This window comes from Epinephelus fuscoguttatus, linkage group LG13 (genome assembly GCF_011397635.1).
Source record: "Epinephelus fuscoguttatus linkage group LG13, E.fuscoguttatus.final_Chr_v1".
NCBI lineage: Eukaryota > Metazoa > Chordata > Actinopteri > Perciformes > Serranidae > Epinephelus > Epinephelus fuscoguttatus.
Genome location: NC_064764.1, coordinates 38660766 through 38674103, shown reverse-complemented (window position 1 = coordinate 38674103; position 13338 = coordinate 38660766). Strand labels below are relative to the sequence as shown.

Here is a 13338-nt window from a genome sequence, read left to right as displayed (position 1 = left end):
AACTCTATACCTGAGTAATAATTCTTTTCACAGAGGTGTGAACTCAAGTCTGGTGTTTGATGAACTTATACTCGACATACTCAAAATCAAAAAAGACTTGGACTTTAATACCACTGACCTGTGACTTCACTTGGACTTGAGCCTTTGACTTGAAAATTGCCTCCCTGATACCTTTCACCAAGCCCAAAGATTAAAAAGCATTTAAATTAAATGTGCCTCAAATCAATTATTTCCCTTCATTTTCTCAATCATCTTATGTGAACGCAATTAATTTCAAGCCAAGTGAGACGTATCTCCCCAGATGATCCACAATGTCTTAGCCAGTCAGCATCCAATCAAGCTGCAGGAGAGAATCATGAAGAACAAATGTTACGTAATGTTACGATTCAACAGGCTCTGCTTGTCGGGGCCAGATCCCCATGCAGAGCAAATTCGAATTTCGATTTCCAGGTTAAGATTTTGTAGCTTATATCGAAAAAGCATATCATTTTGTTTTAGATAGCTACTATTTAGATTTAAAAAAAAAAGGAAACCATGATGGCTTTGCCTTTTTGAGGGTCTATACAGCAAATGACGCTGTTTTTAAATCAATAATATTCTTTTTTTATAGGTTTATTTCCAAGGTGACATTACATTTGATAAGGAGCTTATTATGACTTGCTCAGGACTCAAAACTAGACTTTGGGACTCGAGTGCAATGACTTGACACTTACTTGTAACTTGAAAACACTTTGGTGACTTGGTCCCACCTCTGCTTTCCACCACTGTGTTGCTCCTTCTGCACACATCTAGTGTCCTTGCTGTAGTGTTGTGTGGGAGCTGTTTCCGTGTCTGAGGGTCTCTCGCCACAAACCCTTCACCATTAACAGTCTCTGATAATAACATAACTGTTCCTGTCTGTGTACTGTATATCTGCGTGTGGAGTCAGAGCCATTTGAACCAGTGAAGTGACATCATGTGTCCCGGTGAGGCCCCTCCCTGTCCCGGTGACATCAGCCGGAGCTGTGCTGCTTTCCTCCAGGAGCCCACGGTGGATCCGCACACACACATCCAGCACCACCGGGAGAGCTCGACGGAAACTGCGCCTGCTCGGCTGTTATCGCCTTCTTCATGGGACAAAACAAGACTTCTTCTGTGCCAGGTAAGCTGACATGTCTCCTCCTCTTCATCTCCCTCTGTGTCTGTTCAAAACGCATTTCTTGCTCATAATGTGAAAGTGTGAGAACATGTTTGAGCGGCTCCACCTGGGAGCGACGGAGCTTCATCCCGGCGCACAGAAGGAACTTTTCACTGTGGGGACTCAGCTGGAGTGGAGCAGATTTGGGGGAAAACGACGATTAATCGACAACAAACTGGTCTGCTTTGGATTCTTTGCAGTCTTTCCAAGTCCTGAAAACACCCAGAGTTTAACGGTGAAGCTCCGCGTCCTCTGTTTTTCCGTCTCGGTGCGAGTTGGACCGTTTGAAGCCTTTCTTTCTGTCTGTGGGTGGAACTGAACCGTACCTGCTGTGAAACTACTGTAACGGCGCTTTGCAGCGTTTGTCTTTATAACGCCATCGTTTCAAGTTCAAAAGCAGCCTGAGAGAAACTAAAGCTGTGATGATACGTGTCAGATACTGTGTCATAAGCTGACGGCCCGTTAAGTCTCTGTGCAGCTGTTTATAATGAACACGGTGCTCTGTGTGTCCGCCTCTGTGTCTCTGTCTGTGGCTGGAGTTGGGGACACCAGTTGCCATAGCATCAAATACACCTCCTCTGATTTCTAGTGGAGATTTGGCATCATCACCTTCATCATCTTCACAGTACGTGTTTGCAGGAAACCCGGATCACAGAGGTTTCACACTGCACGAGCCGTCTGAGTCTGAACTGTGGAGCCAAAAATAAACACAGAGAGGAAGATGATGAGGAGGAGGGATGGAGGTTAGAGCTGCGATTATTTATCTGACTGAGTCAATTAACAGAAAAATATTAGGCAACAACTTTGATATTGATTGATTGAGAAAAAAGCAAAACAACAAAACAAATAAACAAAAATACAAAACAAAAAATAAATAAGCAAAATCAAACTCTGGGTTCAGCTTTTCAAAATATTTGCTACTTTTATGACTCTTCTATGACAGTACATGAATATATATATATTTTTTAAGTTTTCAGACATTTGAAGATGTCACACGAGGCAGTTGGAAACATCATTTTCACAGTTTTCTGTCACATTATGGACCGTTTAATTAATTAATCATGAACATTATCTGCAGATAAGTGGATAATTGAAACAATTATGTGGCACCGTGCTAATTAAAATTGTAAAATGCAAAATTATATATATATATATATATATATATATATATATATTTGTCAAAGTCCCTCCAGCTGGGCTATTTAAAAGCTGTGGCAACAATATATACTGAGCTATTATATTTTACAGTTGCTGAAAGTCAACAGTCAAAGATGGAAATTAACAGTAAATTTCAGTGAAAAATACTGTAAAAAGTGGAAATAAGATATGTAGAAATATTTTGAAGTTGACTTAAGGTAAGGAATCTTAATTTGTTTGGCACCTTAAACATAGAAGCAACTCAAGGAACTTTACATGAGGCAAAGACATGCATCACAAACATCAAAGAAAGAGTTATAGGTAGATTAAAGTGGTTAAAATCTAAATACATAATAAATATAGTTTATTGCAGTGTGCCCCTGCCCTATGCCAAAATACAAAAACTTAAAAAAAAATAAAATATATATATATATATATATATATATATAAATATAATTTATTTTACTGCCAGTTTTCAAAGAAAAGATGACCCCATTTCTCACAGCCAGAAACTGTGAAAACGATTCAAAAAGATTTTATCATCGGATTTTCACATTTCGGACGGTCTCTGGACACATCGTGTGCCATAATGCAGAAGTCAGAAAAAAAACATGACCATGCTTTTAACTTTAAAACATTAAAGGGAACGTTTTAAAAATCAAATCTAATAACAAAGTTATGGTGGACGGAGGGTTGTGCAATTTCTGCCATTTTTTTTTTGAGGGTCCAAAAAACCGCCAAAACAAATCCTAAAGTTACACCCCCTTCTCTGATAAATAAAGAACAGTCCCTAATAATGTATTAGTGTCTTTATAATCAGTTTAATCCATGGTTAGTGAGAGTTAAAGGACCGGTCTGGGGGACTACTTCTTCGCAGAGAGCAGCGACTTCACAGAGTTGCTGGTTGCCTGGCAACGTCAATACGACAACTAGACTCCAGGAACTCACTGCAACTTGACTGAGAGATAGTCCCACTCCCACACATAACACAACCACCTGTAACGTGGAAAACTGTTGATTTTACACTTTGATATTTGTATTAGATAAAGAAGTGAGATGCAGCTTGTTAGTCATTGAGCTTTAGATGGTGGATTGTCTTACCTTTGGACAGAGCCAGGCTAGCTGTGTCCTCCTGTTTCCAGTCTTTATGCTAAGCTAAACTAAGCAGCTGCTGACTGAAGCTTCATATTGAACTATGAATATGAGAGTGATGTTAATCTTTGCAAGAAAGCAAATAAGTATCTTACAAAAATGTCACAGTATTCCTTTGATTGAAGCCACTGAAAATCATCTTAAAATAAATTTGCAATATCGTGAGTGTGAAATGGAAACTGAGCATATATGTCTCCTTTCTCCTAATCACTCACCCGTATGTTTCCTGGCAGTAGAGCTGTTAACATGCTGAGGCCGAGCCTCCTGACTTTTTCTCCTTCTCCTCTGAGCCGCCCTGCTGCTCTCCACACATACCACCTTAAGTGGTTTAGTCAATATCTGACAGCAGCATGCTGGGTTTGCTCCTTTGCTTAAAGTTTGCACTTTTAAGCCGCTCTTTAAAGGAAAATGTGTTTCGCTGTAACAATCCTGAGTCATATTGTAGCTTTGAACATCATTTATATCATGATAATGAGTTTCAAACCAACTCTGGCGCTGAGACGTGAGGATCCATATGACAAGTTTTCAGATGATGTGGTTTTAAACTGGACTCAAACCATTCATCTTAACCAAATTACTTGTAAGGCAGATGTTAAAGTTCTTATGTAAGCTGTCTGTTGTAAACACAGACTTCCTGCTTCAACTTTGACCCACTGGATTTGGTGTAATTCTGTGCTCACAGTTTTCCTCTGCACTGGGGGCTATTTATGCACGTTTAGGTGTGGGGGCAGTTTGGTTTCACCTCTAAATGATGTGGTTTTAGATGAAATGCTGAACTGGGGGTTTGTTTACAACCTGTGTGGTAGCTGGACTGGCCGCAGTTCCTGCTTTGTTGGAGTCTGACTTCCTTTCATGAGAGAGCATCTTCAGTTCTACACAGTACTGAGGTCATGTTTGTGGGGCTTGGATCTTGGGATGGAAATGTTGGTCAGCTCACCGCTTTGGCCCCGACTGAACATGAAAGTTGGTTCAGATTTGTGTTTAGTGTCTGAATTCATCGAAAACTTTTGAAGCATGGACAAAAGAAATTAAGATTAAGGAACCAGGTAAAGAAATTTCCTTGAAGTCTGATGTGTGCTACGTCACGAAATGCAGGGTTTCCCATACATTAAATTATTTGTGGCAGTCCACCACGATTAGCACATCTGCTGCCGCACATTAATATATTTTTATTTTGTTAAGGAGCTGGACTGTTTGTTATACCGTTCGGTTATTAATTTCTCCACTTTCACAGAGCCCAGAGCAGCAGAACGTCAGACTCAGTGAAACCGAAATTAACCGTTCATTGCACTGGGTCTTTAAGTTTGCCTCTCATCCATCAATCTGGTCTGATCAGCTCTGATCAGATCGACTGATCAATTATCCACCCTGCAACTCAAAACTCCACAAGCTGCTGCTGAGAGGAAAAACTGAACTCATTAAAGGGATAGTGCACCCAGAAATGAAACTTCAGCCATTATCTACTCACCCATATGCCGAGGGAGGCTCAGGTGAAGTTTTAGAGTCCTCATATCACTTGCAGAGATCCAAGGGGAGAGGAGGTAGCAACACAACTCCACCTAATGGAGGCTGACGGCGCCCCAGATTCAAACGTCCAAAAACACATAATTGAAACCACAAAATATCTCCATACTGCTCGTCCGTAGTGATCCAAGTGTCCTGAAGCCCCGACATAAAAAGTTGTTTGGAAAAACGTCATTTGAACTCTGTTTTTAGCCTCACTGTAGCCTGTAGCTCTGACTGCCTCTCTGTGCACTGCACGCACGTGTGTTCACATGCTTTCGCTGGTCTTGTGTGCAAGCGCGCACACTTGAGCTCGATGCCCAGAGAGGCAGTTACAATGAGGTTCCCTTGGATCACTACGGACGAGCAGTATGGAGATATTTTGTGGTTTCAATTATGTGTTTTTGGACGTTTGAATCTGGGGCACCGTCAGCCTCCATTAGGTGGAGTTGTGTTGCTACCTCCTCTCCCCTGGGATCTCTGCAAGTGATGTGAGGAGTCTAAAACGTCACCTGAGCCTCTCTCGGCATATGGGTGAGTAGATAATGGCTGAATTTTTTGGGTGCACTATCCCTTCAAGATTTAAGTGCTGCATTCACGGACCCACAAAAACCTCCCCATTTAAAGGGGACCCCCCACCCTGCCACCATCAGCTACCTCCACATCTAATTTTGTGGGAAACACTGAAATGATCTGATGATGTAGACGTGACAGTGACAAAGTCTGTGATGTGTGTCATGTCAGGCGAGTGTCAGCTGTCTGCAAGTTGATTTTTTATTGCACTGAAGTCATTTCAATCAACGACTTTTCTGACAAAAAGGCACATTTGAAAAAAATACAATAAAACTTGACAATGGAGATTGAAGAATGTGTGATTTGCATTAAACTCGTCAAAACTCACATTATCCCTCAGATATGTCAGACAGTTTATTCAGTTAAATATGAAAAGAGGATGTGATATTTTCTGCTGCGGCACAAACAACATGGAAAATAAACTGGGTGATTTCCCAGCATGCTCAACGACAGCTTTCAGTTCCTGGTAGATTTGATTTAACTGGTAACCACACACTGTCATCAAGTCTTGATATAATTTCCATATTGAATGATACACGAATACTGTGTGTTTGATTTAGAAGTGTCTCTCTCTGCTCCAGCACTCAGTGAAATATGTGCTCATTTCCAGAAAGCTGCAGCCGACAGTGTGACCGTGACTCACTCAGTCTGCATGTTCACATGCAAAAAGCTGATGTGTGTCTGAACACTGTTATGGAGGAGGATATAATGAGAAATGTAAAGATAAACCCTAATGTAGGCGTATCACGGTTGTTATATCTAATGACTCATTTATATTTGAATTAAAAAACAATTACATTAGCAGTGGTTAAATTATGAGGCCTCTCATGTTTCATATATGAATTAAATAATGTAGCTTGCAATAATTAATGGCACCAGAGACTCAACAGGCTCAGTGATGGCCTAGATTGATTAAAGGATGGTGTATCATGTTGTTTTAGTCCTCTAGCTGTTGTCGGCTATACGTTAGGTGAGTACTAAAGTATCTGCAGACTGTTTTTGGACAGTGATGGAACTCTGTGGCACAGAGGAAGAAGATATATTACTTCTGGTTTTAGTGTGTTCATGGGACCTGTTGTCAATAAGAGAAATGGGGAACATCTCCAAAAGTTGTGTGTTGAAGAAATTCCCTTTAAAGGTAAAGTAGGCAGACATACACCCTCCTCCTGCTGCTCTCTGTCTTAAGCCCCTCCCACCAGATGACCACAGACATGTGCACACACTTATTACAGTAACCCAGTGTTTCCCATATATTGATTTAATCTTCAGTCTTATTTCATTGTAGAGTTGGCTGCAGCTCATTCGCTCAGTCCCTCTTTAACCTGCTCCCTCTCTGTTTATCAGATCACAAATGAGACAAGAATTAGCTGCTAGCCCCACAGTTCCCCTGCCTCGCTTCCCACAGCCGTGGACTGCTTCTCCAAGGAGGAGAGTGGGCAGCAGCATGGGAGATGGACCTTTATTTGGCTCAAATTCAGCGCAAGCCCCCCTCAGTGCAGGGTGTTGGGTTTAACCTGTGTCACAGCAGCAACAGAAAGTTTGATGATCCAATGGAGAGTCGAGACTGTCTTGTTTGTCTGAGCTGGAGTTTGCGCTGGCTGGATTCAGATTGCTGCAGCCGCTGACTAGGGGTCTCCGGAGCTCCTGCTCGCTCTCCTCTTGGCGAGATGGTCTTTAGTGGCGGGGAGTGAGACGGAGGACATGCTGTGATTGGAGGCTCTAGCTAACATCAGCTACTTAAACGTGAACTTGAAGCCACAGCAATGAGTCTTTGGTTTCAGTTAGCAGAATGCTAAACATTAGCAATATTTTCTCTCCATCTCTTAAACACTTAAGATATTGACAGGTTTTATTTCACTTATTGTCAGACTCTCTCTCAGACGGACCGACCAAAGGAGAGTCTGAAGACCACGAAGCAACCTGAATGCTTTGCGGTGCAGGCAGTTGTTGCCAATGCTAGGATAACAACTTTCCCTGCAGAATTCCCCACCACTGAATCAGGCTTTCACCATCTGATAGGACGTGCATGCTTATCTGCATTTGTAGATCAGCCAATAGAAACACTGTCTCTCTGAAATGACCCGAGATTGATCAAACCCTCCGTCACAAGTTAGATTTTTTAAAGACTGAAACCAGAGCCAAGAGGCAGTGCAGAACTTTAGTTTTCCTTGAGACCACTTGAATTACAATATGCTAAAAGTTTATGATGGGATTTTTGCTCAGTGACACCGAAATAAAACTGTCTACCCCAGCTTGTAGACTCTAAGACAGTTTACATCAGTGGTCCAGATTTCTTCTTAGTCATTAGTTCAAGGTCCACGCAATTTCATATACTCAGGCTCATACTTGTGTTTGGACACGCTGTTTAGTAGCTGTCTGTTAGTGGCTCACTTTACAGCAGGAAATGGCACTTCAAAATAAAATTTCTGAGCCAAAAATTCACTATACTTGAAAATGATGTGTGTATTTTTGGAACTTTATACTGAATCACTTGTGGTCCAATTCAGGATGAACCCGCGACCTTCTTTTGGACTGTGACCCACCAGTTGGGAGTTTCTCATTGCTCATCCTTAGCAACAAAAATAAGAAAACATGACTTTCAACAGCAGCTGTCTTGATTAATATAGAGTAAGTGTGAAGATCTTATCTTGTGTCATCATTTCTTGCAGTATGTGTTGCTTCACACTGAACGATACTCTGAGATCATTTTAGTTTTCTTTTGGCAGATCGTTTTCCTTCTCAGTCCAGATTCACTCCTCCCTGTCAGACATTTCTAACAAGCACTCACTAAATACACAGACAGCAGCATCATTGTTGATTGTAGATTTGAGTAACTGGAGCATGAAGCAACTGTAACGGCAGGTCAGTGAGGAATTACTCAGGATTTGACTTCAGTTCATGAGTCTGACCGTTGAAAGTGGTTTCTAGATGTTTCACCACATTCTGAGCAAAACCTACTTCATCTCTGTGTGTTTGAGGACCTGATGTTGGGTTACAGCTGGACTTGAATAGACTTCATTGTTTGAATGAATGCATGTGATCCCAGATAAGCCCCCCAACCCCCCCACCCCCCACCCCCCGCCCTCCAGGGGTAAACGTGCGTCTTCTGGTGTCGCTGAAGCTCCGTTCCAGCTGATTACAGCACGAGTCATGACCGGGAGGGCACGGCTGTAGTTGGCATCAGATAGGCAGCTGGTACCACCCTGCACTCCCCCCTCATCCCCGTCCCAACCCCAGCCCAGGGCCACCCTTGTCATCTTTGCTTGTCAGAGACTGAAGCCAGCCATTATATCAGGCGTGACTCATCCTGTTGCTCGGTCTTCCCTCAGCAACCCCCACCGCCCCGTTCCTTCATGCTCAGCGTCAGCTGGAGCGCAGAGTGAGTTCACTGTTCCCTCATCATCATTTCTCATCATATCTGTTATCAGAGAGGAAGTACACTTATATTAGATTGATTTGCATCCAGCCTTTGAGCCTTTGAGCTGTGATGGCAATCAGTGTTATGGGCCTTTTCCACTGTCACTTTTGCTCGCGCTGAGTCAAGCCATGTTGCACCGATTTGTGTTGCTGTTATCATTTAAGACCTGCTCTGCCATGCCAAGCTGTGCCAGAGATGGACCTTTTCCAGAGTAGGTTGAGTAGGGTAGCGGTGATGTCTCGCTGACAGCAGCCAAACCCTGATGACCCTCCTCAAACAAGCTGCGTGTTGTGCGAGACTCTCCTCACCTTTCTCTGTAGGAGACCAGAGAGAAAGGTGTTTTTGAAAGTCTCTGTGTGTTCAGCTCTCAGTACGTCTGTAGCTTCTAACTGAATCTCTGTAGTTTGGAGTTTAGTTTCTCTCCTGCGTCCTGTTTGTACTTTAGATATCTACTTTATTTTACTGTTTCATGTTCGCTTTGAGCCGTATTAGAAGTTGTGTGAAGTTGCTGCTTGAACACTCAACATTTCCTTGTTTTGCTGCTTCACAGTAAAAGTTTTTCATTATGAGGAATTTAAATTGTTAGTGGCTTTTCTTCAATAAAGGCAAGTCTAATGGTACCCCAGAAAAATCAGAAACAGCCTCAGTGCTGCAGACAAACAGATCACCTCTAACAGGTAAACTTCTTTTACCTGCCCTGCTGTGTGATGGAAAAACACACACAGCAAAAAATAACAAGGGACTTTTAAAGTCATCACTCAAGACAAACCATTGTCAGTTAAAGACACACCTCCTAGTTGGTAGCCCTGTTGTAATGGAAATGAAAATCCCTGCTGCGCTGTGCTAACGGCCCAAACCAAACCAAACCAGCTCATGACTGCTGAAAAGGGGAATTATGCTCCCTGTGTTTATATTCAGCATATTAACACGCTGTGTCAGTCAGTCTGTCAGTTTGGTCCAGAGTAGAGTTTGTGGTTTCTGGCACGACTTTATATGTCTGCAGGGTGCATGAAATATGGGTCAAACTGCAGCGACACTTACTGTCTTCAGAACAACTTCATTGCAACAACTGCTTTGGTGATTCCTGACTTTTCATATTTGTCCCACTAGTGTCTTTTTCAGTGGACACAGAAGCAGGGAGGGTGCTTTGCTGAGGAGCAGTTTATTTAACAGGTTTTACAAACAAAGAAACGCACCAATTTAAGACTTGTTACAAGGCTTGAAAATGTATATTCAATGGTGCACCTAACTTTTTTCTTTTTAACCTGCACCAGCGTTCCACATCCACCAGAGCATCTTTTCTCGGCTGAAAGCGACAGGTGCTCCGCGGGATTCGCCCAGCTAGGAGCTTTGAGATTGCTTGGGAGGCGGAACGTTTTTTTTTTTTCATCTCAGACGCTTTGATTGAGTGTGGTTGCTGTGATGCAGAAAATCTGTGGAGGTTAACATGTTGGCACAAGGTGGAGAACTTGCATTGGACGAGGGGAATGCTGAAGCAGGCAGGAAGAAAGGAGTAGCTCTGCGTGTGACGTAAACAGTGTCGTGGGAGGGAAGCCGCGGCTGGTCAGTCCTTCGGTGATTCTCTCATAAGTCGGCCCGTCCTTCACCGTCCCCGTCATCTGACGGTTAATGGCCTCTTCGTTTGCGAGGACAAGGAGGGCGCGCAATTCCTTGTCTCCCCAGTTGCTCATCTTTACAGTGTCTGTCAGGTTTGTGTTTCCCTCTTGCTACTAGCTGCTTGCTAATTCCTGCTATCAGCTGTTTCCTGTTTATCCACCGCCAGTGGGTCACACATGCGGCGTCATCAACAGCTCCTCCCACAAGTGAACAGTCCCTCCCATTGCAGAAGGCTGCCTTGGCCTTTTTAGACTAAAAGGGTTCCGCCAATATGTCTACCCAATGAGGCGGAAAATTGGGCACCTCGGATCAACTCGCCAACCGGCTCTGTGGGTCTAAATGCTCGCAACTTGCCGGCAAAACAGCCCAACATTTGCGGAAAATCTGGCAGTGTAAAAGGGGCTAGTGTTTCACTTTCACCGTTTTGTGCTGCTGGATTGAAGGTGTGTGTGAAGCGTCCATGTGTTGTAATATGAAGCTTCTTTGCAGCAACATCTGTATTTGAAGCATTGTTCACTGTCATGGCTACACATGAGTCTGGTTCACAGAGGCGTACAACTGCGAGGCAGTGATTCTAGTTTGGTGTCTAAAATGTGAGAAACGATTGCTAAAATGTGAGTCGTCCTTTGTCCTTATTGGGTGCTGCAGGCACAGATAGACCTACATCAAAATCCAAGCAGTGGGTGGCTTGACGGAAGTGTTTTACAGTGCTGCTGTTGCACTGTGCTGCTCTGTCTTGTCTGCTCACTGACCTCCTCTCATGCTGTGATGCTATTAGTTATAAATTACTAAAGTTATAAACTGCATGAGAAGATGGACGTGGAGTTTGCAGCCCTGAAAAGTAAGGTGCACTGGTGCATGTAGACCTAAGAAACAAATTTTACGGGCACTACCATGCACACGCACGTGTTGTTTCAAGCTCTGGAATGGTTACTTATAACAGTCTGTACAGCTGAGTCCATCTCATTTACAGTTGTCGATGTTTTGCAGCCAGTTTTCTGTCGCTTATTTATATGGATATCTGCGGAGTTGGCTAGATAGGTAGAGATAACATCCTTTTTAGGAGAAAAGCTCTGTGGAGCTTTGGCCCTTCCTTCAGGACGCACGTCACAATCCTGGTAAAGAACAGCAAAGTTTCACTCATCCATCAGCTCTGTTGTCTGCTGGCGTGACTAGCCATGTTGAGGAAAGCGAAGGGAGTGAAGTGTGTGTGTGTGATGGGTGATGGGGTGGGGGGATAGAGGTGGGAGTGTAATGTCATTGTTTTCTGGTTCGTGACAAGACTGGCAACAACGAAAAAGCAGCCCAATGAATTTGCTGATAAAAGCCCAGAGTGACAGTTTAACATGCTCTCTAACCTCCTCTTTGTCGTCACAAGAATGATGCGTTTTCCTTCCTTGCTCCTTCTTCACATGAATAATACATGATTTCATTCGGAGCTCGGCATTCCTCACATTCCTCCCCGCGTTAGCCCCGCAGCCATTCCACCTTGCTATGTTTATATCATCAAGTAAAGGGATGAATGATGGCTGCAGCTGCTGCAGCACTGACGGAGTCTGCTCACAATACATTTCTGGTGGCAGACGCAGAAAACAAACCAATTGAACTGCTGTCTGCGTGCAGAATGTCTCGTAAACATCTGTAAATATGTACTTTAGCAAATGTTCCCTCTGACTGACAGAGCCAGAGGTGTTTGCAGCCCCAGTGTTTTAGCATGCAGTTTATTGCCTCCAGCCAGCAGCAGAGCACTCTGAGGAGAGTTTGTAAGTCAACAAACAGACTGTGCGTCTCATGAAATATAAAAAACAGCATTTAAAATTCTAAGTCTACGAGTCTGTGGGTTTATCTCAGATCAGACAATTAGTCCTCAGGCTGTGTGGACCTCAGGGTGTCAGAAGTGTCGGCTGCAGACTCCTGACAGCTCTGACAGTCAGAGGAGTGAGAAATAATGAACGTGGTTTCTAAAAAGGAGCAGGGATATGATTCGTCCTCTCACCGAGGCTGGCACATCACACAGGGTTCGCAGGGTTTGTTTTTTTAACCCATTTATTTCATAGCCTGCGCTGAACAGCCGAGGGCGCAGGGTTCATTCCAACATGGGTGAGATACGTATGAAGCAGGAGGTCCTTCTTCTGGAAATTTCGAGCGTCAAACACTAAATTTCCTGCTCTCTGGTTATAGTGCACCAATTTATGGTGGAAATGTTTTTATTTATGTAAAGGAAAACAGAAATTCAATTCAATATATAATGGAATATACTGCAGTAAGACTCTCAGGTGTTCTGCATTGCTTTGCTTCAAATATTTATTCTCCTTTAGATCAACTTTTCTGCTGAGTCAATACACCTACAGGCGTAATCTACTCCTCCGTCTTCCTTAATGTCTTTGGGGTATTAATCTCTTTAAATGTGCATGTGGCACCTATTCACCTCAATGATAATTTAATTTAATTTAAATAATTCATAACCACCCGGGGTTTAATAAGTCACGTGTTTTAGCAGGATTTCTGCTCATGTTCAAAACTTCCTGCACATTCAAAACAAATCCAGCACATCTGTGCTCTCTGAGATTTTTGAGAAAAAGTTGTAATATTACAAAGACAAACCTGCAATCTAATGAGAATTAAGTGTGCCCTGTGGTCTGCTGTGCATTACATTATTCAGAACCATTCAGGACTTTCTAGATAAGACAAAGTTTAAGGAGGCGGCTGCACTGTTCTGAAAAAAAGAAACTAACTGAAAATACTTATTCAATTAGGCACA

General features: G+C 42.9%; 1 protein-coding gene across 1 annotated transcript in view; it reads left to right on the top strand.

Moving 5' to 3' along the window:
- The first annotated feature begins 994 nt into the window (after positions 1–994).
- The window catches only part of LOC125899237 (SH3 domain-binding protein 4), a 65277-nt gene continuing 52933 nt past the window's right edge, over positions 995–13338 (top strand). The window contains exon 1 of the mRNA XM_049593349.1: positions 995–1141. The gene's annotated coding sequence lies outside the window, so the exon portion shown is untranslated. The remainder of the gene's footprint in view (positions 1142–13338) is intronic.